Source organism: Cicer arietinum, chromosome 4 (assembly GCF_000331145.2).
Source record: "Cicer arietinum cultivar CDC Frontier isolate Library 1 chromosome 4, Cicar.CDCFrontier_v2.0, whole genome shotgun sequence".
Lineage (NCBI taxonomy): Eukaryota > Viridiplantae > Streptophyta > Magnoliopsida > Fabales > Fabaceae > Cicer > Cicer arietinum.
Genome location: NC_021163.2, coordinates 15,391,127 through 15,396,555, shown reverse-complemented (window position 1 = coordinate 15,396,555; position 5,429 = coordinate 15,391,127). Strand labels below are relative to the sequence as shown.

General features: G+C 25.5%; 1 long non-coding RNA gene across 1 annotated transcript; it reads left to right on the top strand.

Moving 5' to 3' along the window:
• Positions 1–442: 442 nt before the first annotated feature.
• On the top strand, positions 443–4,482 carry LOC113786174 (uncharacterized). Its single transcript, XR_012162639.1, has 2 exons — positions 443–1,466; positions 3,918–4,482. It is a non-coding gene; the product is annotated as an uncharacterized lncRNA (long non-coding RNA).
• The last annotated feature ends 947 nt before the right edge of the window (positions 4,483–5,429 follow it).

Genomic DNA, 5,429 nt, shown 5'->3' with positions numbered 1-5,429 from the left:
GTAATATATACTGCAAAATTAACGTTTTTTTTTAATTGATTGAATATAATGTATTTTATTAGTAAGATCTGTAAACAACATTTTTATATATATGAATTTAATTTAATTATATTTTGTTTGGATATTTTAAGAAATAATACTGTAATATACTCTAATAGTATATCTCTAAACAACATTTTTACGGGGTGTTGTTGTATACAAACTAAGCTATTTTTTTATTAAACATGAGTGCACTAAATTAAGCTTTTCTAATATTATTCTAAATCTCAAAGCTTAATGATATCTCTATTTTAATTAATTTACAGAATTGATTATCTTATTTTAAAAATTAATAATTTTGATTCTTTTATTATATTTTTGAATAAAAAAATAATGATTTGATATATTTTAAATGACATGAAATACAATATTTTGATATATAATCATCTAGTGTATTGATCATTCATGTGTTATTAATTAAAATATTAAATTATAAAAATAAAAAGTTTCTAAAGTTAAAAATTTAGTTTTTATTGTGATTTAATGAATATTAATCATTTTACATCATATATCACGTTATTTGAATCATGTTAAATCCCAATTTTTCAGTTAAAAAATTAGAATAAATAACTGAAATTGACAGATTTTAAAATGTCAGAATTGATTTTGTGAATTGATAAAATTAATAGAACCACTACTAGAAATTTCGCCTATAGTGACCGATTTAGAGACCTAATATTTTCAGTCACACTGGCGACCAAAATAGAGACCATAATTTTGAACTTATGAACTAAATATTTTTCTCGTCACTAAATCGGTCGCTAATGAAATTTAGAGACTGAAATAGCAACTGAACCAAAAATTCAGTCGCTAGTTATCACTAATAGAAAATTTATCTTTCACACTAACGACCGAAATAGATACTGAAATTTTGAACCTTAAAACTAAATATTATTTCGTCACTAAATCGGTCACTAATAAAATTTAGAGACTGAAATAGCAACTAAAGTTTAGCGTCCAAAATTTTCAGTCACTGACTATTTTTTAATTACATAATTTAGTTTTCTTTATTAATGAAAAAAGAAAAATGTGAAATAGTTATTAAAATGTGAGAAAAAAAAATGTAAAGAAAAAATAATTATGCAAAAACTAATTATAAAAAAAAAATAAGAAAGAGAAGTATGAAATTGGTCCAGACATCCGTTTGTCCTCGTCAAATTTCTTTCCTTTTCAATTTACATAAACCCTTAAACCCCTTTCTTTCTCAACCCACAAAGTCACCATTTCCTTCTCTACCCAGAAACTCAACCTTCAATCATTTCCTCTCACCGCCATTCATAAGAAATCATCTTCTATTGTTAATTCCCTCTCAAATCAACCTCCGCAAATACGACGTGAAGCCAACCAATTCTCTTAAACCGTTAAACTGCAACTGCGACGTGAATCCCTTATTGTTTGTCGTCTCGTCGGTTATCGTGAACTAAAAGGTAACAAATTTATTTTCTAATTTTTTGATTATGTTTCATTGTTTGTGTTTTTTTATGTGACCTAATCATTTTGAAGTCAGTTAACTAAAGGGGGTAAAGAAACCTTTTCTGTATTACAGTGGTAGCTTTTTTGGGGTGGGAGATTCACTCTCATGGTTGTGATTAGATTTCCAATCAACATGATGAGAAAATGCACTGAAATGAATGTGTTACACGTCAAACTTTAACTTTAGCTTAATGTTACTTTAATAAAAATAACAATTTATATAACAAATTTCGTCTCTAAAATAGTCGTCAATGACTAAAAAATTAATTTAAAATGGTTGTTAAATCAGTCTCAAACTTTAGTCACTAATGCAGTCTCAATAATCGGTCACAAAATTCAGTCACATAATTAGTCACTAAATTCGGTCGCTGATTTAGTCGGAACAACTAGCGACTAGTAGTTTACCAACTGATTTAAATTGGTCACTAAATTTATCGCAATTAAATTTAGTGACCGACTTTCTTCATTTAATGACCAAAAAGTTAATCTCTAAAAGCAATTTTTCTAGTAGTAAACTAAACTACAATTAAACTAAATCTCAAAATACGAGGTGATGGTTTTTATGTTTTCTTAGATAAAATGACAAAAAACTCTCAAACAATTGCAAGGTCCAAATTTAAACTTGAAAGATAATATCAAGCTAAAAAATTTAGACAATCTATCAATAAAATTTATGGATGTTTGTTCGTTTTCAATATAGTCATGTATTAAACTCCAATAATTTAGTACAATGATAAAAATTGAATCACTGATGTTATTAAAAGAAGGTAGTTTTAAATATTTTTATAATTGTTAAATAAATTCAAAGGTGCTTTCTAATTTTAACAAAAATATGGGCATGTCTTACGCCAAATACAAGGACCCCCTCCATATAGGATGTGGAGCCAAAAACAAACGGTAATTTTGAAATATATTAATGATGTATTAAAAAATTAATTTTTTTATCTTGTTTAAGTAATTAATATTAATATAAAATTTTATAGATATTTTCTTAAAGATTAATAAATTTAAATTTAACATTAAATTTTATAATACAAATACACGGTAAATAATTATTAAGTTTGATACTAAGGTGTCAACAATATATATGCGGTAAATAATCATAACCATGTAAAAACAATAGTATATCAGATAAAAAAAAAATTATAGAATAAACTACCATTCTGAGTCTTAAATTTAAAAATATTAGTCTATTTGAGATTAAATTTACTAAATTCAAATTGTTCATTCAAATTGAATAATATTATTGAGAAAATTCTTTAAACATTCTAATCTAAACAAAAAATCATCTAAAACAATTGATAAAATAAACATTTTGACTAATTTTATATAAATTAAATGAAAATTTAATATTTTATAAATTTTAAATTATCATATTTATAATTTAAAGACTTAAAATAATAGTTTATTAAAAATGACATCAACGTAAACAAAATATTGACGAAAAAAAATTGGAAAAGAAAATAAAAGGCTGGCAACAAGAAAAAACAAAACATTTTAAGATTTTAAGGATAATTTTGTTAACAAATTACAATTTTAATAGTCCATTTTCTCTTCCCTACAAATTGTCCAATATAGGGGGATGAAGCAAAAAGTGGCCATGAAAGGATATTTCACCACAATTAATGGATATATATTTGGTTCCCAAAGGTTTGACTCATTATAACGTCAATATCGTTAAATATATATATTTTTTTCGTAGTAACTCAGTTTAAACTCAAAATATTTGCTTTATATGTGTGAGTTTTCCATACTTTTCACTTCACCTGTATTTATCATCCAATATGATTATTGTAATTATGTAATTGAAAATTATACTGCATACCCTTTAATTAAATTGTTACTCCCCCATCCCCCAAATTCTATCCAAACTAACTATCAATTTTATTTATTTTGGTAAAGAAAACACTAAGAAATTTATTTGTATTTTACAAAATTCAAAATTAAGTTTTTCAAAATATTATTGTGTTTTAAAAAATTGCATTTATAATTTTTGTAACATAAATGTCTTCTAGAAAATATAATTTAAAATTTTTTGCAATAGAAATTTATTTTAAAAAACTTAAATTGATATGTGTAACAAAAAATTGAATGGAAACTTCAAGAAATTTTGCTTATATCCAAACGTATAAAATATACATCTGATTTAACTAATTTAAATAAATTTAAGTCTTTTAAGAAAATTTAGAAATGAAAAAAAAATATTTATTTACTAGAAATGGGCCATGGATCCATGACTAGTGGGCCTACAAAGAAGTGGTCCATTAATCAATTACTAAAAAAGATTCCACTTCCTTGGTCACTAACTTTACTTTTGTCCACTTCTTTGGTTTTATTATTTTTGTTTTTGTGAGGTTCTCTTACTTTATGTCATATTTCTTGTTTTATAATTACTCCCATTTTAGGCCACCACCATCTTCAATCTAGATAAAAAAAATTCCACTCTCTTATGGTTTGTGTATCTTTGAAGAGATGAGAGGTAAAGGGAAGCAAAGTTTGGGGAAGGCATAGACTTGGGGGAGTAGGGAAGAGAAGGTAACCACAATCTTAATATTTATTGGATATTTCAGTCTTGTGTATCATACACTCATTGTTGGATATTTCGAGCAACAGAAGCTTGACGAAGCTCTCAAGTAATTGACTCAGATGAAGGATTTTATTAGTGTCTTCCGCACCAATCTTGATGAATATCACAAGTTGATCCACTCTCTTCGCTTGAAGGCCATGGATAGGAAAATTGAAAGAGATCAACTAGAGGAATTGAGGCCTATAGATAGGAAAATGGCAAAAGAGCAGCTATATGAAATGAATCTTAATATTAGGGCATCAGTATGATTGGAGGTTCGAATATTAATGCAAAAATAATGGAGTGGAAAAAATAGTAATTAGGACTTGGGAGTTAGCTAAATTATTTATGTTTTTTTTTAAATATATTATTATTATTATATTGAAATCAGTCTAAGTTGACTATGTTTTATGCGTTTGGATATACTTTTCCTACACCGATAGAAAACTACTAATGTGTTAAAATGCTTAATATTTTTTAAAGCTTCATACTTACTAAATTAAACTATCATACCCTTAATTAATCTTAATTTATCTTCAATCCAAAATATGATCTCATCACTTCGCTCTCCACCTGTTTGTCCCTCCAATTTTCTCAAGGTTAATTTCATTACTACTTGATAAATGTCATACATAGTTAGTTGCATTCCTTGTACATAGTGAGTTTATTTATGTTGAGAAGGTTTATAGATTTTACTTCTATAATTGGTTTTGGTTTTGAGTTATTAGTCTTTTTACTTCTATAATTGGTTTTGGTTTTGAGTTATTAGTCTACGTTGTAATGATATTGATATAAGATCGATATAGAGAGTTAAATATTCAATTAACATGTTATATTGTAACCTCTAACGATAAAAGTTTAAATATAAACTATTTTGATTACTATTTTACAATTTAAAAGGCGTATGTTATTATTTTTAGTAAAGAGACGATTACGAGAGAGTTTTTTTCTTAACATCGAGTGCAACAAATAAATTTCTCAAAACCAATCCCTTATAATATATTTGATGTCCGAATTAAATTGAGATGGATGCAAATACAATTTCAAAATATGAAAAAAGATTGATTACGAGAAGTGCACACAACATAAAAAAGTACACATGGAAAGTTATTATAACTAATAAAAAACTTGTAAAAATGTTTAAGTCTTAGATCAAGATAAATGTCGAAATTATTACATTTAACGCTTAATTTTAGGTTCGAATCAAAAGACTTGTGGTTTAAGTTTCTAGTGATATTTAGTTTAATATTCATTTTATATACCAAATAAAAAAAAACCTTTTCAAAGATTAAAAACAAAACAAAATATTTTTATTTCATAAGAAAACATTTTTAAAGATTAAAATATAAAT